A 25,927-nucleotide genomic window follows, 5' to 3' on the forward strand; every position below is an offset into this window, starting at 1 on the left:
ATTGAAAAACAATTATGATTTAAGAAGCTAAATTAAAACCTGTTGACTGTTTAGTGAAAATGCTCCATAAAACCTGTTTGTATTTCAGCAGACCACACTGAAAAGTGTCATTGTAAAAGCAGCACAAAACAAGGTGTTGGTAGTGTTTGCTTCATTTTGGAATTTAGCATCTAGCAAGTTACCCTAAAATAAAATTGTATTACTTTACATTTCAATAATAAGTAGCTTAAGTATATTTATAAAGTAAGTACTAGAATTTACATGGACAGAATTTACAACTCATGGTAGGTTTTAAAGCCAGGCTTTACATGCTGAACTTACATATTCCATATTTGATAAACCAAGTATAAATACAACAGGAAACAACAGCTGCCCACGCAATTTTAAAGTTAAATACAAAACAGAGTGGATAACCACAGATGGAATAATATGTGAAATACAAGAAAGCCTGGACCCACCAACGGGGGGATTAACTTTATCACATACCTGCTCTGTTATGTAATTTTACAGGGATCAAAAGAAAGTTTTAAGATAGGAACAACAAGGAACTTCTTCATGGCACACAGGGCAGCACAGGACTGGAGATGGTCATTAGAAAACGCAGATGGTTTAAGGTAAATGTTTGAGCTGTTACTGAACCAAGAGTCAACATTTCCATAGTGCATAGGGATAATGGCTACAGTGGGATTAGACTGCAGAGCTTTGAAAGTGAAGTAGTTTATGGCTGGCAGAAAAAAAGGAGAGCAAAGGAAGAGTGAGATTAACAGCAAATGGAAGGTCCATCTCAAGGGAAATCCTGATCTTCAAAACAAAATTTAAAAAAAATTAACTAGTCTGGAAAAAAGCCAAGATGTCGGAATTCACTGCTGAATGGCAACAGAAAAGCTTCATATTTCTTTTTGTAATTGCAAGCAATAAAATATACTTTGAAACAGAAAAAGTAAAGTACAATCAGAATGAAAATATTCTACCTTAATGAGAGACATTCCATTATTGTGAATGCGAAATGAGCAAGCAGATATGATACTTCTCTGTTGAAGATTGAAGTAAAAGTCAATATGTTTCCTAAAACATGTTAAGTAAAATTGCAGTCTCCAAAGGGAAAAAAAAAACAACAAAAAAACCCCAAAAAAATCAAGTTTCACAAAGAAATTTCCTCATCTTTTCTTTTCTTTTTAAAAATTTTCTGTAAAAATTAATACTTTGCCTTGCAACACTGGGAACTAAAATTGTACTTGGAAGGTCATAAGGTGGAAAATGAAGATAAGATCTCCTGCAAGGGATGCAGGAAGCATGGTTACTGAAATTTGAAGTCAAGGACAACAGGGGACACTGGAAAAGTTAGGGAAGCCAGGAAAATCAGAACCTGTTTTTCTATTAAGATAGCAAAGACAAAACATTGAGCTTCCTGCAGAGATTCTTCCAGATTCCCTGAGTGAACTCTTCAGTTATTTAAAGCTTACCTAAAATCTGTCATTGAACCTTAAAGACTTTTGACTCCAAAAATTCCAAAGCAGTTTTGAAGCACTGGCTTATCTCCCACTGCACATGACCAAGCAAGCATCCAGGAACAATAAGTGGTGCAAATTCATAGTAGATTCCAATTTTTAAGTTACAGAAAGTTATCACAGCCACATTTATATAATTAAAGTATTTGAGGACTTAAATCTGCCATATCTTATGAACAATAGGAATAGAAAATCTGAAATAAATATATGAAACACATGAAACAGGGCCAGCAGCAAGGCCAGGAGAGATTGAGGTTGTGCAGAATGATGACAGACTTGGGCCTTACAGCTTCCACACAATGTAAAACTGAGCTTAGCCACCAGAGGAATTCTGCAGGAGAGAAACAAGTGAGCAAAACTCCAAGTAGTAGGTAATACAAGTTTGCATAACATTTTTCAACTCCTAACTTGTCATTATTTTAGGGTATCTGAGAGTTTAGAAAGGTACCATAGCATGGTTTAACTACTGTAATTATCGTCATTAACAGTTCTGGTCTATGCTTTCTAATGTTTAGGTGCATGATTCAATTCTAGCTGCAGTCAGGGTTTCTAAATTTCAAGTGTTTTTAGGCATCAGCAGAACATTCTATTACTGCATTGCTGGGCTAGGTTTGGCCAAGGGTGAGATGTTGTGGTTAGCAATATCTGATGACTGATCTGAGATGTAATTTCATAATTAGTTCCAGGATTTCTGCTGCTCTAAATTAGTGGGAATTATTCAAATAACCAGAAAAAGAACAGTGATGTATACTGAAAATTCAAACAGCACACAAAATGGAGAGAAATGCATAAATTCTACATACAGGAGGCCCTCTCTGGCAAAATATATAGAATGTTCTTAAGTTGACAGTTTTATAACTCTAAATGGTTTCACAAATGAAATCCAAACAAAAGAGCAGAGATGTACTCTAAATCACTCAGCAATTGCTGGTTAGAAAAACCAGCAACCACTAACTCCTGCAAACAAAAACAGTTGCCTTAGGAAAGCTTAATGAATGGGAAAGATGTCAGTTTTTGTTGTTCTTCTTTCAGCTTTATTTTTCTATATTCCTGAATCTATACACATAATGATTCAGTTCACCCTGACAAATACTGTATAACTGACTATCAATCACAGCAACTTTTTATATGTTGAGAGCAGTCAGATACCAAGTGATAAAGCGAGTTCAGGCAGAGGGCATATGTTAAGCAGCTGTGAGTCCTTTACTCTGTCTGTAACCTAAAAGCTTAATGTCATTACACAGAGCTCTGATTTCTTCCTTGCCTGCCTTACACTAGAATACCCACATTATATGGAATAGAGATTATTAACTTAATGGAAGAAATACAGCCACATAGTGACTGCAGTGGGACAAACAATGTGCTTATAGGTTAGATGGAGCATATTCTGCTTACAGTGAAAGATTACACAACCAAATGCTTCTGTTTAGGTTCTAAAGAAAGCTTTACACATGTGAATGAAAATCTCAGGTCATAGTTTTAGCAACAATTTAAATGTACATAAGTCAGTATCGCTGCTAAAAGACACTCTCCATCTTTTCCCACTTCTTCCTTGGCACAGGTGTTTGCACAGTTTCGTAAACCCATCTGGGTGAAAATTATCTCTTTGTCCCCTCACAGATTAATAGCAAATCAGTTTGTTAATTTGATTCACTGTGAACACTTCTGCCAGCAAAAGGAGGAGGTGATAGAAAGGTGGAAGCAAGTGGATATGCAGCTTGTTGGATCCCATTTTTTGCACCGTCTGGCTGAAGACACCATTCCTTAAAATAAATAAGTGTAAAATATGTAATGTTGCTATGTATATCCTACCTTTTACATACTGGGGTGATGAATTGCAGCTTGTCAGCTCTCAAATTACCACAGATCATTTGGTATTTGTTGCCTTTTAGCAGAATCATGCATTGCTGCATTGGGCTTTCAGTTATTTCCCTCTAATTTCAAAATGACGGCCGAGGTCTAGTAAAGGCAGAAAGCATAATTTTTGCTTCCAAGGGCCTGAACTCAGGTGTTTCTTATTATTAATATATATATATATAATTTTGATTTCTTACACATGCAAGCAAGTAAATTTTAAAAATGGCAATAGACAACCAGTATAGATTAATAGATGTCGTACAGTGTACAGGACTCACATTTCCCCAATGCTGAGAATATCTGTATAAAAGGGAAGCTCCCCTATGTTCTTCATCCTCTCAGGCAAGCTGCTGGTTCAATCAGTGTCTCCTCTGGCTGATGTTCTCTGGCTGCTGGGGCTGTGAGTCCCTGACCTGCAGTGTTTCTGTCCAGCACAGACACTGATTTCCTGCCCATCAGAAACTCTGAGCACTTCCAGGGAGAACAAACAACTTCCACTGGAGCTGGGCAGGTTCTGTAGCCATTTCAAGGTACAACTCCAGTGAGAAGATGGTGGTTTGCTTCCTGCAGTATTGAATGAGCAGGAAAATCTTCTCTCAGTACCTACCCACCAGTGCTTAATAAATACATCAGAAACAAGTCTTCTGTGGCAAAAATTCATGGGTTTGCTTGCTCATTCTGGAGTGGGTAATGGTAGCAGTCAATTATTGAACTGCTTCAGCAGTTTAACAGATGGTGACTGAGTTCAAAATGAAATTTCACTTGTATCATTTAGCTAATTAAACAAATAAATGCTGCCATCTAATAATAACTCATACCCGTAACTTCATTAAGATATCTAACAATAAAGAAAATAGGTTATCTTCATATACTGTACAAATAAAAACATATTGCAAGATGTGATCAAGGCAGTTAAAGAAGAGCAAGTGTTGCCATTCTCTGTCCTTCTCTTTGCATTTTTCAGACTTGCATCACTACATTCAGTTCAGCAATGACTCAAAGCAAGTGGTGTGCTAGGAATTAAGCTCTAGCAACCTTTAAAAAAGCTTCACAATTCTGTAAACAGAACATCCGATAATCACCCAAGTCTGTAAGCTCACACACTGTGACAGGAGACACTGCCAACAGAATGGAACAGAGCAATTGGAAGAATCAACTGAGATTTTAAAATCTTACTGCCAAAACTTTAATCTGGTCTATTTAAAACTCTTTGTCATAGGTAGCATGCAAAAATGTCTTTGCCATGCCTATGTGTGTCTGAGTCCGCTCCTGTTATTAGCTCTTTAGTAGAAAACCTTACCTAACAGTGTGAAAAAGGAGTTCACAGCTTCTACTTCCAGAGCAGAAAGAGGAATGGTATCTAATACCATTGATTCAAACACTGCCAGGATCTTAAACTACAGCCATTGAGTTAGAAGTTAATCAGACATCTAAACTGAGAATGTCCACCTGGGAACCGTGTTTATTTAGTGTCAGGACAGGCTGTTCTGCTTTCTGAAACTGCACACATAGAAATGTGTTTATCTCAAAATCAAACTAATGTTCAACTATCAACTTATGCTTCTGCCCAAAATATATATGTATGTATATATATACACACATATATATATATGTGTGTGCATGCACTTCAGCCAATCAGTGTATCTACAGAAGTAGGGACTTAAATTTGACACACTGGTGTGACTTTCTCTTAAGTAAAAGGGTAAAATAAAAATAGTGTGAAATTCCACAGCTTAGTTGTTTCATGAAGAAGAAAAAAAAAAAATTAAATGTTTGTCTGACTTATTTTCATGGAAAGGGTCTTTTATTTTGACCACAGTACTTAGGGTCATCAGTGCAGAAGCAGTGACACAGAGAAGTGTTCAGGTACAAAATGTCTAATTCTTTAAATATTTGGTTAATTTGTTTTCTAAACCTAAAGCAATATTTGATCGGTTGAACAAATACTTGAAATGCATTTGGCTAGTTACCTATTTAGAAAGAGAACAAATTTATTTAAAACCGTTTCTTTTACCCTTTGGTCACCACAACACAAAAGTCAGATTGAGCTCACAGGATTTTAGGGTTTTTTCATTTTTATTTTTAACCTGGTCTCAGATTAGACCTCCTAAAAGATTACTGCTGTCAGGACACCAGTGAGAATGGGAAATGTTTAAGGAATAGGAGTGCTTTAACAGGAAGAGATATACATGCTGTAGGAACTGATATGGCAAAACACTCTTCCTTTACCACTTAAGTAAGCAGAGCTGGTTTAGGATGTCTGTGTCATTTAGGTAAAAGGAACACACATTTGACAGTAGGAGCACACATATTAAAATCTATGCAAAATTTATGACTAGCTACAAAAGACAAAGTCTAAAGAAGTGAAAAGTGCAGTCATATCAAGGTTTGTTTTCAGTTTAAAACTGGCACATGATCAAAAGACTTGAGACACAGTTGTTGCTTGCAAATGGATAATTAGCCTGAAACACCTCCTAAGCTGTTCAGCCAATAAATTTACTAGAAAAAAAAAATGCGGAAAAATATCTAATACAGCTCCTCTTACAAGCAGCTGTCAAGAGTTTTTAAAGCATTTTTATCTATTCAAAGAGTAGATCTACTGCCACACTGCCTGTATATCTTTCCTTTTTAAATAAAAAATGACTTCAAATCCATATTGGGAAGTGTCAGAAACATAACCCATATAATAGAGCACACACATCTCTAAAGGCTTCTGAAATCCTTCAGCCCTAGTAAAAGCTTTGTATCTTTCATTGCTTTCCTTTTAGCTTCTTAGATTAAGGTCTGTATTTGGATTTCAGTCAAATTAGGCTTAATGTTCCTGGTACTGTCACAATTTCAAGTATTTATAATTTTCCTAATTCTGTCTCAAAACTTTTAAATCGTCTGTCTGCCTTGCAAAGTTATGTGGTTGCAGTAGGACACCAACTGCAGCTTCTCTGAAATTCTTCTGAAGTTGCACTGAGGGAGATGCCATTTGTGAATTCTGCTTTAGCATATGTTCAGTATATAAAGTTATTTAAGTGCTGTACAGTAAATAACACAGCAACATAAGCTTTCAACACATTTGGAAATAAAGTCATAAAAACAGTCTTGTTTTGGCCAAAGCGCAAAAATTTATTCACAACAAATGTTGCAAATAGGAAGCCACAGAACCCACTACAAAGACAGACAATTCTGTACCATTTTTGTGGCTCTTTCTCCAGAGTGATAATCAGAATTTTAAAAACTAGGCCATATAATACCTGACCTGTTTGGTTATCAGGGTCTTTTGCAGCCGTATCCCCACGGCATGGGCTCAGCTGTAGGTGACAGCCAGCAGCATGAGGAATAATCCACAGCAGCATCTCTGGGCCTTCATTTACACAGAACCCAGGGTACAAAGACCTCCACAGCAAATGGAGAGGAAAATGGATTTATAGTACCAGTACAGGCAATACATTTTAAAGAGCTGGAGCGACTCCACAGTAATTAAGAACTTCTTGGGATAATCATTCACAGAGTATCTGGCTTGTGGTGACTCCCAGGCAGGGATCCTGCAGAAGTGAGTAATTAGAACCTATTAGAATAAGATTAAGATGTCCTTGCCTGAACAAACATTGGATATAGCATCATCCTTCAGGAAGGATGATGGCTGAAGGTGTTAGCTGCACTCCCACCAGTTCTTCTGGAAACTCTTAGGTGGAGACAACTCTGACAAAGCTGCAGAATTCATTCATTGCTCATGGGGACACTCTGGGTACACGTGTGTGTCCTCTTGCTTCTGCAGTTGGTTATTTAAGGACCACATTGAGCAGGGCAGGTACCACCTTGGGTGGGAAGGTCTCCAGGGTTAGTGACAGGAACACTGCTCCTGGCACAGGATGGAGCACTTTGCTTGCCTGTGTCTGTCACTACAAGCAGTACTGGTTGGTTTTGGAACATGGGGTGTCACCAACTGCCTGGTTTGATGCCAGAATTTTGTATGATGCCTGGATCATTTGAGGAGCTTCTAGTGTAAGATGCCAGCTGGATCATTGGCTTAGGCTTTGTATTTTGGTCTACTGAAGAAAGCAATCTTCAGTCACATTCCCTTCTCCTCAGCCTTTGAGTGAAGTGATTTGGGGAGGGGGGAGGACTAAAAATACACGGAAAACTCGTAATGATAATTCAGTTGTCAATGCTCATAGAGCTCACATGGCTGACATGAAATCCCTCACAGTTGTGAGTAATTAAAAACTGTAACTCAACAAATAAAAAGTGTTTGTAGGCAAAACCACAACTGGATCCTCCCTTGCAGCTAAACTGTCTGGACTTCTATATTTGCTCATATTATATCTGAAGGCATCTCAGTTCAAATGGTTTCCTGATCGAAGATAACATATGGCACCAGAAAGAAATGAGTCTCTCCAGAGCCGACTCACTGCACCTTCAGCACTGAATCACAACAGAACCTTTATGCTGGAATGTTACTGAAATGCCAAGTCTAATGTAGATACCAACTAAACTTACTGTGCTGTGCCCAGAAACTGCAAGAAATCAAACAAAAGAATTCATAAGCTCTACAGAGAAGATCTGTGAAGGGTACATTACCCTGGGAACAGTATTGCCAAATTCTGTTCCAGTCTGGAAGTTCAGAAAAGAAACATTAGCATTTTTCTACTTAAAGAAACAAGGGGGAAACAAAAATCTTTGAGTACAACTCTCTTTCTCAGCATAAGATTCATTATACCAAATCAACACAAACCTGTATGTTTCTGGTTACTTAAAGACTTGTGTGCTAATATAGGGGGAAAAATCACTAAAGAAGTCTGAGTTCATCCACACTGTTCTTACAATATGGATGACACAATGGAATAATTTTAATTTCTTCATTTGGAACGGTATCTGTCATATAGCTTATTCTTTCTGCCCTGATTTGCAGTATAACCCCCACAAATTATAAAAATACATTTATATTTTAGCCTTTTTGGATTTGTTCTATTTTTTGTTACTTTTTCAGGCCTTAAATCCCAGGAATGACTGAAAGAAGAAAATACCCTCTTATTTATCGGTGCAAAAAGGGCATTTAGTATTCAGTTTTTTTAGCTGCAAAATCAAATGCCCCCAATGAAACATAAAAAGGAATCAACATCAGACATACATTTCAAACACAAGTGACTAAAGAAAAAAGGAAAGAAATCTAATCTAAAATAAACCTACTTGCATAACAGCCTGTGCACAACCCCTTGAGATTTTAGAGTGGGATAAATAAGTTTCAGATTGTGCCACTAATGTGACTTTTTAATGGTGTGAGAACAATAAACAAAACTTCTTAGAGATAGATAATAAATGATAAAAGTCTGCTACACAATTTAAAGGCCCAAAGAAACAAATATCCATTGATCCTTTTCTTCCAAGAGTGGACATCTCACCAAACCTGGTGATGGATGCAAGAGAATCGAGAATGTTGGCACTTTTTCTGGACAATGAAGGAAAACCACAGAAACCAGAAGGAGAAGTAGCCAAGTTTAGCCACCATGTTTGGCATATATTTATATCCTATAAATACGCAGGCAGCATCTAAACAAGGATACAGTTGTCATTTCCTTTGTAAGAAAATTATTAGTTGTACTGTGCTAATAACACACTCTGAAGTAGCAAGGAATCAGAATCGATTTTCATGAAATAATACCAGAATGTGACTCCACACTTCAGTAATAATATTTTCTGCTGTAAATGTGCAACAAAGACGTGTGCAGCCCAAGGAATGGGAAATGCAGATCCAGGGAATTACGCAGCATCTGGTCCAATCCAGTTACCAGCGAGGGCAGGGGAGGAGGACACGGGAGGACACGTTCTGAGCTACGATGGCTTACGCTGATAAGGGAACTGGCTGGAACTACTCCTTGGATGAGCTCATTTCATACTGTGAGCATGATACTATCACAGGAGTGCTTAAAATGAAAGCCAACACAGAGATTCCCGTTATTTTGCTTGACTTGGGGAAAAAAAAAAATCATTTACACTGAAAGCTTTGTCTTCATTCTTATCACAAAGTGTGAGTTACACAATATGTCATCACAGGAATTGCACATCCTAAGAAAAAAAATCTTGATTTCATTTAATTTAAAACAAGACAGAACTGGGTCAATTTGATATACCATCATGACTGCTTTGTTTATCAACAAAGACCATGTACTATTGCCCATAACTCAATTTTAGGAGTATATTATCTAGCAGTTTTATAATCAAGATTGTTTTTACTGCTGGAAATTATATAAGCTTAGACAAGGATAACATTCAGCATTATCAACTGGGAGGCACCAGAGTTATGATTTCTAGGCACAAGTTGTAATTGGATTGGAAGGCAAAGTTCAAGAAAACAGTAATACTCTTGTGTATTAACAGAAGGCCTGTTCTGCTCTGTAGTGCACTACCCAAGGCCATTTCCTTCCTTAATATTAAAATTCTAATCAGCCTTCATTTCATCTGCAGAAATTTATGGCCAAGTCCAAGTTCTGTGTAAAGATTTAGAAACAAACAGACCTGGAATATGAGAACCCAGCATGTTATAAATTCTCAATTCAACTATAAAAACCTGTACATGTAGAGGGAGAGAGTGTTGAAAACACACTGAGTTCCCCACTGTGCCACACAGTGAATTATTGCTATGAACCCTGCAAATGTCTGAGTCTCTGAATACATGTGTATTAATTCCAGATTTGATATTAAGATCCTAGATATCAAACCCTGAGGAAACTGGACTCACTGCAGAAGAAATGAAAATGGAGAATTATAACCACAAGAAGAAATTCTTCACAAATTTGCCTTCAGCAGTGCTTTCCAAACTGTGGGGCACTCGCTGCAAGCAATGTGCCTGTTTATTCTAAGTGGCTTGTAAGAGCTGCCAGAAAACCTGACCATGTTCTCCTAAGCACTGCTGCCATTTAAGTCGGTGCCTTTGGAAGGATCTGGGTTTGAGGACTTCCAGAATACTGGAAAGTAAGCTGCTGCTTCTAAACAGAGAAAATAGTTAGCTCATTCAAACCCTTAGCTGTTGGGATTTTTTTTGCTCCCAAGGAGACACCTCTGACTTGAGTATCATATCTCAAAATTAAGCCAACAGCAAAGAAAAGGAAAAAGAAATCTGGGAAACGGAACAAAAGAATGTTTACTCTGCAAGGTAAATCAGGGAAATGGCCAGAAGGGCAGAATTACAAATCTAAATGCTTAAGTCTCCAAACAAAACATTAAAACATCAAGCTCACTCTTCAAAGAGCAGCCACAACCCTGAAGATCACAAGTGTGAGGGTACGTGTCATCTTCATGCCTCGACATAGCTCAAGAGTAGGTATTTATGTCAAAACAGATGGGTGGGCCACTGAGGTGTGATGTGGCACATCAACCACACCACTTCCTCCTTGTTGCAAAATCCCATTCTTCTTTTCTGTCTCAACAACATGTTCAAGCCACGTCCAGCTTCTCCCTGCTCGAGCCCTACAGCACTCACCATCCTCTCCTCCAACTCCCTTCCGCAATCCTTCACCCCTGGTAGAAGGTGCAAACCTTCAAATCAGTAACCTCTGGTACTGACAGCAGACTGCAGGGCAGCTCTGTGTGCCAGCAGCAGGTTAGCTGAGAGACATCCACGAGCCATCAGGCAGGTACCAGCACAGGAGGCATTGAGCTGGGGGCCAACCACGGCCCCTCCTGGGAGCTGCCTGGCCACACCTGGTGCCATCGAGCTGGCAGCAGGTTCCAGAGAGTGCTCTTCAGCCATCAGCTCTGCAACTCTGACAGAGAGATGTGTGAAATGTCAGCTCTGTGTGTGTGTGTGAATATAAATGAAGTCAGGTCAGACTACAAGGCTGGGACATTGCACAGTCTAATATGGGATGGGTTAAATCTTAGGGTGCATAAATAATTTTCAGTGACCATGTCAAAAAAAAGAAGGGATGGTGAAATGCAGGAAACTGCTTCAGCTGGTCATGGAACCACTGCTGAGGAATTCAGCCAAGTCCCTGGGCCATAGCACTGCCTCCAGACACCAACACCAGCTTTTAAATCCAGAATGGCTCCACTGCCTTACACTAAACTCAGAACCAATTTGTTGCAATATCCTGGGAGGGAGAGGAAATAGGAGGAGGAAAAGAAACCTCACTCAATCCATGCAGTTTGGCAGTAAGTAGATTTGCCGAAAATCCATCAAGTAAAATTGCATGTTAATTGTAAGGTAATTTTCAGTATTTGAATACAATTTCCTCCCCACTTTTCCACTCCATAAGCCACACCTGACAATTAGAAGTAACTCTGCGGGTGCCCTCCCACTGATCCACCTGCACGTTATCGACACACAAATGCTGAATTGCCAAACTTAGCATCCTGCAGATGCTGTTCCAGCAGGTGCTGCTGGGGCTGCTTCTATTTCAGACTGCACAAGCAGTTCACTGACTGGCCAACAATGCCAAACTACATTTGGGAAAACATCCCAGCTCTCAAACTTTCTGTTTAGTCTCTCTGAGCATCTATGAATAATTAAATAAGAAAATATACAAAATACCACTACAAACAAGCAGAGTAGAAAGTGGAAGTTACGAATATAATTAGATTATGACATTTATAAACTTAATCATAAAAAAAAATTCTACAAATTAGTGCCTGTAAATGAATCTTCATTTATGTAACAAGCAGTAAGAAAAATCTCACAGGACATATTAGCAATTGAGACTGACCTTCAGTGATTGGGTGCACAGGCAGACCTTTTTGAGTGATTTTTCACTTCTGCTGTGTCTCAGTCTCCTCAAAAAAAGAGTGGGTTTGCAAATGCTGGGGAAAGTTTGGGGGATTTTTTTGTATTTAACAGACTACAGTCATGACAAAGACTGTATTTTTTTTTTTTCTTATTTTACACATCTAAAGCACACAATCAAGTATCTTTAGAAAGGATGTGGCAAAGCTTTTATTCTGCCTGCTTACTCTAGATGAGTTACTCTTAAAAATAATTTACAAAACAACAGAAAACCCTGCTCAATTGAGAAGCACATAAACTTCAACAAAAGACAAAATGCCAAAAATAACAAGGAGTTACGGGGTGCTGACACACCCTGTACATGTGAACCTAGAACTGAAAAGTTTAGTCTCATTTTAAAATGGACTAAATTAAGATTGCTGTAATGCAACAAGTTACAAAGAAAGACGCTGAACTCTGACATTAATATTTACTATTGTGGAGAGCAGACATATGGTAGTGAAGGCAGCATCTGCCACTTGGAAACCAGCTGAGAGACTTCAAACCTGGCACTTGAGCAAATCTGTGTGTACTATAATCTAACATAAAAATATTAATTGAGAAGCATATCAAGTTAGGCTTGTCAGCCTTAATATTTTCTGGTGATTTGAATGGGGCCAGAGAATAAGATAAGTATCTTTACAAATCCAGTTGGCTTTACTTCAAATGCAAAAGCTTGTTTCTAAGCTGCACAAGAGCAGGAGCCCTGTAAAATCAAATTTTGAATGCAAAGCCAACCCAGTTCTGTTCATCATCTTGTACTCTGAATCCTGTCTGCAGCAACAGTTTTTGGTGATCTCACTGTACTTCCCTGAAATACTGTACAACATACAATTATTTTTGTAAGAATTTGGGTGTTTTTTTGCATCAGAGCTACACTCATCTCAGGGACAATCTCTGATTTTTGTATTTAAAGTTTACATTAATGAAATATTTTCATTGGCACTGATAAACTAAAGATTACTGGAGCTTTCTTTGCAGCTTTTAGGGAGTTTTTTAATCAAGCTGGTCAGTATTCCCCATTTACCAGTGCAGATCAGCTTAATTTGTTTAGCAACTAAAACTTGGAGCGAACAACAGTATTTTCAAAACAAATACATCAAGTTAAATTAAGCTAGGGCAGTTGTGGTTCATCTGAATCATATGGCTCCAGATTTCAAATCTAAGCTAAGGAAATAGAGGTTATGACATCCTGCAGCTGCAACAAGTCGTGTTCATAAAGCAACATTAAATCAAGACCACTTGGCCAGTTCAGGCAGTTGCTTGTGTGGAAGTCAAAGATCCCATGAGAGCATTAAAAAAGGAAAGGTTCTGGTGTCCCAGCCAAACCCCCCTTCCTTCATTCAATGCTACCAGGGACTAAAAGTTTCTTCAGAGCAAATGACTGTTGCCAAGTAATTGCTACTGATTCATTTACATCCAATAACAGGGAACAGGAATCAAACACTTGGCAAAACACCGGGGTGAGTAAATTACAAATGGCTGTCCCATCCTACACAAATGCCAAGTGCCTGTGCCTGCCCCTCGGTGCTCTGGTTTTCAGAAGGATCCTTTGGGTGATTTGATTCACCACATTTGATGCTCACATCAGCACAGGGGCACATCAGTGGCAGGGAGAAGCAGCTGGAGCTTCATCAAGGCAGTGGTGTGGGTGCTGCAAGTTAGGGGCACATCACTACAGAGATAAAAGTTTTTATTCAACAGAGAGTCTCAGGAAGGAAGAAAGGATTTGGACTGCAAATATTATTTTCCTGTCTCTTGTTTTGTAGCATTCATCCCTGGAAGTAAGGCCAGGTGTGATGGAGCTCTGAGCAGCCTGGTCTGGTGTGTCCACAGCAGTGGGGCTGAAGTGGATGATCTTTAAGGTCTCTTAAAACCCAGGCAGTTCTGGGATTCTATGATTTTAAGATTTATTTATTGATACAATAAGGACTGAAAAAATACCTGAGAGTTGGCATTTTCAGTTAGAGCAGATGGGAAAAAGTATTTTCTAAAATTTTGTGAGGGAGTACTGGTGGCTGAAACAGAGGGACCATTCACTGCTCCCCTGAGTACCAGGAAAAAAGGTGCCTGTAGCTTTTCACTTTTTTTCTTCCTTTTTTTTTAATTTTTTTTTTTTTAGCAGAGAGGAAGCATGAAACAGTAATACTGATTGGGGGCTTCCATGACACTATCTGGATGCCTGTGTCATGCTGTGTAAACATGTGGATCCATTAGACAATTGTTGGAAGCAGTGAATTCCAAATTTGATCTAGTGATAGGACTCCTGCTGTTTGGGAAAAAAAAAGATGGGGTTGTGAAGCCACACAAGGAAAACATTTCAGACTTCTTAAAAAAAAAAAAAAGAAAAAAGAAAGAAAATGCAAAGCACAGCATGAACAATCATGTCCTGGATGGCCTGCAGATCCCAGCCTCTGGAGAGTCCTGACACACACAAAAAAACACCTGAGCTCTTGGCTTTATAACTTTGTAAAGCTTAGTCCAGCCTGAAAGGATAAAAACATTTGCATAGAGAAAAATTCATGTCCACATGCAGAATACAAAAGATTTTCCTTGCTAAATGACAGTCTGAACCAGTGATTTATATCTTCTTGCACATTCCCTGTGCAAGCTACAGCCGGAACTACAGCCGGAGCTCTCCGGTATTCCCAGCGATGCTGGCTGGGGAAGGGAGTGGTACTTCTGTCTTCCTTTGCCTTGTGCTGCCAAAGCAGCACTTCTTGCTCTGTAGTACTTAATGGCCTAAAACACACTTTGAAATGAAGTCCTTCATTAGCCACATAGCTGCTCCTTATCACTTTCATTTTTCTTAATTGTAGCACTGCAGAATTTTATGTTCTGATTCAGAATTCTGTATGATTAATACAACAGATTAATTATATTTGTTAGAATACAGAAAACAGGCCTCATGAATAAAAGTATAATTACACGTGACCTTTGAAATCATACTCCATTCTTTAAGCTATCTAGAAATAACTGTTCATTCTGCCCATGCCACAATTTCATTTCAAACTGATTAACCAGCATTTTATTCCACTCCAGTTGCCTACATTAAAACAAAAACCAGTGAGTTCAGCTCCCAGCAAAACTGCAAACCCACTTTAAGGCTGTCACTACAGAACTTGTTATTCATCTCCACAGCCTTACAGATGTGAAGAGCCATGTGTATAGCTCAGCATTTCCATTATGATTCATGTTGGGATTTAATCAATCTTGAAACATTATTTACTACATAAAAGAAATTGTACTTCAACAGCAAGGATCAGAAAGCAAGAAAATCAATGCAGAAGGGCTACTGAGTAACTAAGGAGGAAAGCAGTGAGTCACACGTTATCCTTGGGAAGCTGCAGCAGGTCAGCAGTAGCAAAGCTTCTCTTTGGAGACTGCTGGGTGACCCCAGAGCCTTTCTCCAACCCAGCCCTAGGAGCTCCATGAGCCCACAGCCATGGTCCTTGGAATGCAGATCTCACTAATGCCCTTGCTATGCATATAAAGACACTTGTGCAACTTTGCCAGCTGAATTCAACAGTTTATGTCTAACTCTAGTGATATTTATACCCACATGGGACACAACTAAAGCACAGAAAGACTGCATTACTCAGGGGGAGCCATCTCCTGCAGACTATCCTTACACAGCTGGAGCTCCCAGAGCTCCAGATGTGTCACAGCTGTGTCCAGGTGGGACTTCAGCAGTGAGAGGAACCAGGGGAAGCTCTCCACAGTTTCCGCTCTAAGTACGGGACAGCTGTCCCACTATGTCCCTGAACGTGACTTAAATTCACACAGAAGTATGAACAGAACAGCTGCTCCTTCTTTGCATGGATCTGTGGCAGATTTATTTTTGTTCTTGAGAAGTGAGGCCAGCCATAGATTGGGATGAGCCAGCCACTACTGTAGGATTTTACAGCCACCTGAGTTGAGTGTTGGGCATTTCCACCTCTGTGGCACATCACAAAGACACATGAGCCATGGCAATCCCTTTCTCTCAAGATCAAGACTACATAAAAATAGTAACAGTTTGTCCTTCTATTTACCATTCTCCATCAAACTACGAAACTAAAATTGCAAGCAAAATACTGGCTGCACTGTTTGTTTTTCTTGGGCCCTTAAATGCCAACCACAAGATGTCAAACAGAGGACAGAGGCAGGCCAAGGAGAGCTGGGGAGCCCTGACTGGAAAATGTGGTAGTAACAACCATAACTGGTGCTAAGAGTAGACAGAAAGTGCATCAGAGTGAGATCAGATCTTTTACAGACCAGCGTTGCATCTCTCAATAAAACTTTAATACAAAAAAGAATGAAGTGGCACAGGCAGCTACCTTAAAATATTTTTTCCCTGATAAAGTATTCTACTTACCTCAAAATGCAGTCATAATTAAGTACCCTTGAACAAGTTAATCTTTCTTTTTAGGGGAAAACTCATTTACTCTTTGCCTTTCTCTACAAATATTACTGTTCAATCATTAATCTCAGCTCAAACCTCTTTAATTCCTTACATATGCTTGTTTATATTTTTTTCTACTGAATTAGATATGGAAATTAGTGCTTTACTTGTTTTTTCTTCTCCTTTAGATAAGCTGCACCTGCATACTGAAATAGTGGCTACAAATTTTGAGTGGACAGATATATTACACTTCTTACAATGCAATAAAATATAATTCTCTATATTTTTCCCCATAGCATGCAAAGGAACAAACACATACTCAGTAAAGTGAATTAACGTGACACTGTGTGCCAAATCCACCACTTTTTACAGTAACAAACCAAAGTGACATTTATTGTGGTTTCATATAACATGACAAATATTTCATATAGGGGTTGTTACATGTCAGTTTTAACCCACCAAGCATGACATTTTTAATGAGGAAAAGGAAGTTATGGTTCCATTTTTAGATCAATCTACAGCTTTTATTCAAGATGTTCAATTCACCTCACAAGTGTAAATAAAACCATCAGCCCCACTGTGAGACATTACAAGATCAAGCACCACGAACAATTACGTTATAGATTTTCTAATCTGGATGAAAACACTGGGTATTGTAAATGCCACACAGAGTATAGGGAGATGCAAGACAAAAAAATTAAAGTGATCTATATTTACCAGATTGGATTGAATTTTGTTTTCATTTCTTTCAATCACCTAGAAATAACTGTTTCACTTTTTCTTTTTTTTTTCCTTTTCTCCTCCCAGTGGCTCCCTCTCTCAGGCTGACATTCTCTCAGGCTGCAACTCATGTAAGTAGAGCTGTAGCAATACAGTGTGATGATTATTATTGTGCATGCTTATTTCATCCATGTAAAACTGTGAAAATATTTTACCAAAACTGGGACTTCTAGACCTGATACCTACTTCTGTAAAAAGGGACTGGATTACCAAGTCCTGACTGAAGATGTAACTGAGATAAATGATATTGACTCTCAGCTTGTCCTTCTCAAAGATCACAAACCAGCCACCTGAAGAGTCTTATAAAGTTACATTCAATTTACTACATCTAGGCTTGTAAAATCTGGACTCTGTGGAAGTGTCCCATCGCCTTTGAGGCACACCAGGGCTCTTTGCCAGGCAGGGAAACCTCTGGAGAAACAGACTGAAGGCACATCAGAAGGTTTAATTTGTATTACGTCTATAAAATGCTTCCCAAGCCATGTGAAGAAGGAATGGAGGCTGCAATGCCTTCCTGGGAGAGCCTTGGAAGTCCACAACCCATGGGAATGTCATTAACAAGGGCTGATCAGAGAGAAGGGGAAAGGCAAAGGCAAAGCCAAGCCCTTGTCGGCTCAGCAGGGAAGATGCACCTTTAGGAAGGACTTCTAATCTAAACTTAATCTGTTTAGATTTAAAGGACAGACACAAAACTTGATCTTGCCTTCTCCAAGTGGCCAATTAATTCCATTCATGTGAGCACTGATGGTGCAAACACCAGCAATACTCTGAGGGGGTATTTGCACACAACAAAGGAACTGCTTGGGTACGAGGGGTGGCACCTGCTCAGCATGGAGACAAACAGGGGACTTGTACAGCCCAGTCTAATGAGCAAAGGATGAAAAGCTAGGAATTATTCAATATTAATTCCAGCTCTGCCAGTACCAGCTGCTGTTCTGTTACTCTAAGCAGATCACCTCATCTTTTTCATATTCCTCCTATGTACAGTAAACATTTTGGTGCCCAGTGTCCAACTCCCAATTTAAAGTTTTAGTCATAAATGCACTGCCTCCCTTTACTTTGATAAGGTACAGTCAGCATCAACAGTAATACTTTTTAAAAATATCTTTCCAACAATTGTGAAACAGGAGCTGACTGTTTATGGAGTACTTATTTTTTATGTCAGTTTACCATAGGGCCTCTTTAGCCACAGGCTTACAGCTGGAGGCCCCAAGGCATTTTTTGGGAGTGGAAACTTTTTGAGTTCATCTCTTAACAAATTTCCAGCCTGCAGTATGTTTTTCATTAGTCTACATGGTGTTATAATAAATGATGCACTTCCTCTTCCATTTTATGATTTTTTTTCTTTAAACATGCAACAATTTTTCTGTGTCTGTTTTTTATTACTTCCAATACACTCAACCACACTAATCTTAGAGACTGTGTATAGAAACAGAAAGGATATATTGAATAAGATATCAACTACAGCCAAACAAGCTTTTAAGTTTAAATTCTTCACTGAAGGCCAGTCATAAGCCCATTGTATGTATGCAGCTCCACAGGCAACCATTCTTTTAGAGGATATGGTTAAAAAAAAAATCTGTTACCCCAAAACCTTGAGTTGGTGTAGAAACAGCTCCTCCAACATATTCACCTGCAAGATACTCAGCTAAAAAGTCTGATCCCACTGGCAGTTCTCCACTATAGGTGCCACTGTGTTTTCCTGCTTTAAATATATTTTTTAGATAGTTGATACACACACTTTTTTAAAGACAGTCTTCCTTCTATATTTTTCCCTCTCTCTGTAATTTTTAATTAGAAGGTATTCCTGGGGGCTGACAGCACCAGGAAAACCAGGCTATGCCAACAAGAAGAGATTCCAGTCAAACATCATCATGTCTGGTATACTGTGTTTCATTTACAAATCTTTGATTTCTAAATGAATGGCAGTTCAAAGTACACATGAAACAGAGATACTTTCTGCTTATGTACCTAGAGATTGTTAGAGATTAAACCACTTTTAATTAAAGACTTCAGCAGGTGTCAGTTCATGGTACTCTCTGGATTTGGTTTAAGATGTATGTTCCAGTTACCCAGCAGCACATTAAATACAAGCAGAATCAAAGAGATTTTCCTAAACAGAGCCAAGAAAAGCTACTTTATAAGAGAGTTTGAAGTTTGCTACTACTGATCTGTCATTTTTGGAATATCACATACTTACTTGGGAAACATTTTAGAACATTTAAAAAATAAACAAACCCCCAGCAAACAGCCCCATGAGACAGAGCCCCAGGCCACACACAGCTTTTTAATTTCAGTGGGGTTTTGCTGTGTTTGCTCTGTTTACGCATCTAATACACAGAGTTAATTTGCAGTATCAGGGCCTAAACCAGATAATTTAAGAGCATTCTGGACTCAAAGAACAAGAGTTTAACCACGGAAATAGAACGACTGCCAAGTAATTTTTCTCTACATCATACTTAAGAGTGAGAGCAATATGAGGGGCACCCTGTTTCTCCATTACTGAAAGATTCTTCATTTCTTTTTTTAAAGGAAATCCAAAGATTAATTTAAATCCATCTGATGAAAATACCTTAATATTTACCTTCATATTTTGTTGTAATATATAGTGAATTCAAGTGATTCCAAAAGTTATCCCGGATGCTTCTCATTTCAAGATGTTAAATATTGGCTCTCAGAAATTTCCATTACACATTGTCTGACAATATTTGCTGCTCTGGAGTACATGAACTGACTTTTAATTCTTACAGAGGTAATGATAATAAAGTTTGTAGAAGCTGGGCACAGGTGACATTTTAGAATTTCGTATTTATTGCAACTCCCTCCTTTCCAGGTCCATAAAGTGAGTGTAAAAAATGGTTAGAACTGCCAAATGTATAAATTCTCTCAATCCTTTCATCAGTTATAGCTACTCTCAGACTGGTCTCCTAATCACCCTTTAAAAATGAGGGCACCACAACATCTTGGCAGCAATGTTACAGCTGACACCTGATGTTACAGCTGACACCTGAGGACAGTAAAGGAGCACACCTGTAATCCTGGGATTTTATAACTGGTAAATCACAAACTGAAGTGCCAAACCCAAGAGCAGTCCGCTACAGAGCTGTGGGAAGGAGAAAGCGAGGGAGGCAGAGCCAGGGATCCACCAGCTGACAGTCAGGGGGATGCAGGACAAGCCTGGGACAGAAGGAAGGCTGCTGAGCAGCCAGGGCTGTCACCTGCAGCAGTGAAGTACCAGCCTACATCCCAAATGCTGCTCTATGGAAGCCACAGCGTGGCTGCAAAGGCAAAGGGTAAAGGTGGCACAGGATGCTTAACATGAAAGCACAATTTCTGGAGCTTCAGCTGATTCCAAAGGGAAGACTGAGCCCTCTTGTATAAACCAGCTTTCCCTTTTGCAGTTACTATCCCCTACCTCTTTACTGATTACAAAATTGCACACAGAGAAATACGAAAAATAAAAAACTGTAGAAACCAAGATTTGTTCAACTGCTTCAGCACTAAGGTACAAATCTGGAGTAACCATGAAGGCTCAAATTACAAAATATCCACCAGTGCAACCAAGAGTTACACAGGGCTCCTGAATTTTATCAAGTTGGCTGCAGTGTAAAGAATCTCCCTCAGCCAGGAAGGAAAAATGCCTAAATTCAGGTGAGATCCTTTTGTGCAGCTATGGCAGGCACAGGTTACAAAGTGGGTCTTTGTATGGCTGCTCCACCTCCAGCTTTATTTGCTGGGAGCCTGTTATGTAACTAACACAAAAGAAAATAACCATTTCTGGGTTGTTTTCCTTTGCAAGCCCTGGGCTGCCAGGAGGAACTGAGAGCATTCAAAAGCAGCTTCCCTTCTGTTGCTCTTTTGGGTGTTTCTCTTTGAAGTGGCACCCTGAGTGGCTGCTCATTCACCAGTTTTGTAGGTAGCTTTTAAAGCAATACTTTCCACCCTTCAAGCTTAAGTACAGAAACATACAATTAATTAAGCCAAGTTAGTGGTGTTATTATTTCAGCCTTTTATTTCTACTTGGTGTCAGACTCTTAAGACGAAAGTACTCTTTGTAGTAGGATTTCAGACACTCTGGGGAAAATTGTGAACTTTAAGACTGATCTGATCTGGTTCGTGCAACACATGAACAATATAAGGAAACCATTTAGCTACTGTTTAAAGGAAAATTCATTCTAAAATCCAGAAATAAGAGTCAAACTTTGCAGTGTTACTGTGCTGTATTTAACTGATGATTTAACCCTTTGTTTTGACATTTTGCTATTTTTTTAATCACTTTTTCCCTGTCAAAAAAAGACTCAGCCTAAAATATGGAATTTTTGCAAAGTAGATTTCCTGGCTAGGAAATCTTTGGTAACAGATAAATGAACCACCAACCTGCCAAATGGCTCTAATGGAACAAAAATTGCATCTATTGCTGCTTATAATTGTAGAGGCCAAACACCACATTACTGGCTTCCAAATATTTTCCTGGTGTGAAATGTTTGTAAACCAATCTCTTGCACTGCTGCCAAACTCCAGGAATGTTCTCTAGGATGGTTTCAGTCCTTAACAAAAAAATAGAAATTCCCACATCATTAAGAATTACTATGGAGAAAAGATCATCTGTCTGACCGTAATGGCTCACTCCCATTTCTACACACTGTGTATGTTGTTTATTTTCACTCTTTGACCGTGATATTTTATAGCCATAATTATCTCCTTTCTTATAGTACAAACAGTCCAATTTTCATTCATTAAGGCAAACATTTTCTTTGTATTCTTCCTCTGTTTTTTCTTCCCTTTAAGATTTGCTATGAACAATAAATACAGTAGATTTATGCTATCAAAATACCTCTTGGGGTAGAGATTTATTAATGAATTGTTTTTTCACATGAGCATAGATCAAAAGCGGCAATAGTAAAATGGACAGCTAGAGGAAATGATACTTTAACTACATTTCCATTCTCCATAACCTTTAGAAGAAATCTATGTTCATACAACCTCATCTTCAAAGATTTTTGTGCAACAATTTTCTCCTATATCTGGAAGGCTTGAAGAAGTAATGTGCAGTCAAGCAGATTTTAGAAGCTGGTAGCACTTCATGGTCAGCTGGCTGTGAAATCCCACTCACTACCATACTCTGGAGCTTGCAAGCTTGGTGCTTTACAACTTTTTTTTAAAGGGTTGAAGGGTGGGAAGACTGCAGCCAAACATTCATTAATGAAGACAGTAATACCCTGGACATTTTCCTTTACTTGTGCTTTCTCCTGCTTCTCCTGTGCTGCAAAGTGAGCTGTAGTGCCTTCAGCCTGTCCTGTGAGCTTCATAAAATACACCCAGAGGGTTAAAGTCCTTCCTCCCTCCTCCCACCTGAGGGCTGCAAAGGGAAGAGCTGCTGAAAGCCTGGGAAGAGGAAAAGGTCAGGAGCTGTGTATTATATCCTGTATGTTTGGATTAGCCCACAATAGCTAAATAAACTGATCTGATGCCTAATGACATTTTCAAACAGTAGCTAATAAAATTAGCAGAAGTATGCAGAGACAAAAGATGCACACAGACACACCAAGAAACATCTCTAATACATCCACACAAGCAATGACCTAGGAGAATTTCAGCAGTTTGGCCACACCAATCAGGGTTAAATATAAAGGAACTCAAGGTAAAAAACCTGCTGACTAGAAAAGACAAACACTCCTGCCTTTCCCATTATTACCATTCTATTGATATGCAGCTATCAGGTTTTTTGCACAGAACCATGTTTTTGAAACAGGATCATGGTCTTTTTGAAATTAAAAAAAAAGGAATGCTACCGACATGAACCACAAGCTTAGAATACTTTGGGAAAGCTTCTGTGTATTAGCAGGGTTAGCAGGTCTGAGGGATTTTCACTAAAAATCACATGAGGATCCCGAGTCACATCAGCAGAGGAAGGAGCTGAGATGGAGGAGGTGCCACCCGCTTTTTGGTGGCCCTCAGCAGAAAAGAGGCTGTGCCAGGGCTGGGCCACATCCAGCTTCCACAGCCAGTTTCACCAGAGTTCGTCTGGAACGGCCCTCAGGGAGAGCTGGGTGAATTCCTCAAACCAGACACGCTGGTTCTGAGGAATGAATGTATGATTAATGGGGTTGCAGCACTGCTACAATTGTGGTCGCCTTTTTAAAGTTTTCCATCAAAGTTCTTGCAACCTGGAATACTGTAGCAGATGAAAAATGAAAGGGACTCAGAGCTGTGCCCATATAAAAGGCAGTGCTAAAGCAACTAATCTAAAATTTGCAAATAAGTCATGCTTACCTCAGCTGATTTGCACATTCAGTTTCATATTTTTTATGCAATTACCAAAGCATTTTCAGACTTGTTATGACCAAATATGAACTTGCTGAATATTCACGCTAAGGTGAAACAGAAATAAACAGTCTTGAATGAATCCCATTAATACTGCACCTTGCTTTGCACATAAAACAGTGATACTGAAAATGAGAAGGAATGGCAGTGGGGATTGGCTTCATGCTGTGCAATGAACCAGGAGATCTCTGCCCAGAGTCTCTATCATGAACCACCAACTGCTTGCGTTCCTTTGAAGGTACCAGCTTAAGACAAAAGTATACTGAGGAATATTTGTGATAATCCTTTGTATGAATAACCACTCTCTATAGACACTCTGCACATGGGTATGAAGGGCTGAAATACAGCCACTAATTCACTAATATTGTAGTGATGCTTCAATGAAACCACTTCAGCTCATAAAAATAATACTCTGGCAACCACAGTCCTGAATAACTACTTTCACTTTAACCTTGTGATTTGTTTAATCCACCCGAATCACTGACTCTGCCCAAGTTACTGCACAGAGCACTCCTGAAAGGTGAACTTCTAGAAGTCATTATAATGTTGAACAAAATTGATCAGAACTTTGTTTTGGTCTTATTTAGATTCTGTAAGTAAAAACTCTTACTAGAAATGTCTATCAGTTAGATGTAGCAGCACATTAGGGACATCAGCACCTTAAACATACAGTGACTAAAAACATCTGAACCACTACAGATTATTCTGTAAACAAAACCTGCACTGTTCACAACCCACTTTCATATTAACAAAATTACCCGTAATTATGAACTTCAGGGCTGTGCATTAACTTTATAGAACCATCAGCCATGAGAGACATATTTGGAGTAAAATGGGCAGGGAACTTCCATATTAAATTCAGTGTATGAATCAAGCCAAAAGCACTGAACAGTACACTTCATCTGAAAATTAATCTTGTGAGGAGACCTCCAAGGCTTCTGTGATCCCTGCTGCTTAGTGGTGACAAATGAAAACTGCCTGATGTTCTCTCTGTGTCTCTCATGCTCATACCAGACACCTGTCCAGCTGAACCTCTGCCACGTGCACAGCAAAAAGTTGGTTTGTGCTTAAAGGTGTTTTAGGTCTGGGCTAATTTTCCTGGCAGGTCACAGAAGAGGCTCCACCTTCACTGAGGTTTGTGCTTGCTGACTTCGCAATAAGGCAGAATTAAAAAATAAATCACTAAAGTAAACCTCAATATTTCCCTCACTCCCCTTGCAGCTGTAAGGCTAGGACCAAGTCTCAGCACAAAACCCCATCCTTAGATCTGCCCATGGATTCTTCATTTATTTTAGGACTAATGTCATTTATGGTTGATAAGCAGAAGCATATCTTAAACTTTACTGCTCTGGTGAGGCTGGAAAACACAAGAAATACCTGGAAAAGTTCTGCTAAGTATGGATATTGTTGAAATGTGGACCTTAATAGTCAAAGCACAACAATCTTATCTGCCCCACAAGTTCCCCAAGTAACTCCAGGTGATTGACTACCACTCATTACTACAAGCTGTAGTTACACTGCATAATTGTGCCAGAGATTTGATATCTCTACACTCAAACAAACACTGTGGAAAGTCTGCTGGACAAACCCCACCAGGAGAATGGAAAAAGTATTAGGTTGTGAGCACTGCAGCCTGAAAGAAGTGATGGACTGGCAGGGCCTATCAGAGCAAGCAGTTGCCTCTATAAAACCAGGAGAGCAGCAGACTCCAAGGAGCCACATTATTGCCTCCTGCTCTCCCTGGAGACCAAAGGAGTGCTATTCCATCTCACAATCTCTGCACTTTTTTTCCCTACAAAAAGCTGATATGCTAAAGTTTATGAGGTCTGAATTTCAAAAGGAGAGCACACTTCCCCTTCAACTCCATGTCCAACTGTCACTGGTATTATCAAATATAAATCAGCAACACCGTTTGGATTTTCTTCTCCGTGTTTCAAAATACAAACCATACGTAACGGCTTAACCAAATTAGTGATAAGTATGAAATAATACAAACCATAAAAAAAAGGAAAAGTCATCATCCTGGGCTGTCCCACACTGTCTCCTCAAAGAAGTATTACTTCAGAGATTAACGAAGTGCTTGTTTATTTAATAATTTGACCAATCTCCAACAATAGAAAATCTAATGGAAAATACTTGCATGGGACCTACAAGAAGAGCTGCTGTGTGATAGACATTGCAGATAGAGATTTGGGGGGTTAACTTTAATATAAACAATAGAAGCTTAGCCAAAGGGAACAAAAAAAAATTGAACTAAGCAAATACTTAGATCATAAATACTAACACTCAAAAAGTTCTAAGGTGATAACCTTAGAGCCTGTCTCA

At 39.0% G+C, this 25,927-nt stretch overlaps 2 protein-coding genes across 6 annotated transcripts in view; one reads left to right on the plus strand and one right to left on the minus strand.

Annotated features, from left to right (window-relative positions):
- Positions 1 to 25,927, minus strand: part of CHLSN (cholesin) — a 120,501-nt gene that overhangs the window by 36,177 nt on the left and 58,397 nt on the right. The gene's annotated exons all lie outside the window — the stretch shown is intronic.
- The window catches only part of GPR146 (G protein-coupled receptor 146), a 45,914-nt gene that overhangs the window by 4,728 nt on the left and 15,259 nt on the right, over positions 1 to 25,927 (plus strand). The window contains exon 2 of one of the 2 annotated variants that reach the window (XM_005522989.3): positions 17,306 to 17,349. The exons of the other annotated variant lie outside the window; for it this stretch is intronic. The gene's annotated coding sequence lies outside the window, so the exon portion shown is untranslated. The remainder of the gene's footprint in view (positions 1 to 17,305; positions 17,350 to 25,927) is intronic. 2 annotated transcript variants of the gene reach the window in all.

The sequence above is a fragment of the Pseudopodoces humilis genome, chromosome 18, assembly GCF_049639895.1.
Source record: "Pseudopodoces humilis isolate 2021_Gansu_Grassland_sample_001 chromosome 18, ASM4963989v1, whole genome shotgun sequence".
NCBI classification, from domain to species: Eukaryota; Metazoa; Chordata; class Aves; order Passeriformes; family Paridae; genus Pseudopodoces; species Pseudopodoces humilis.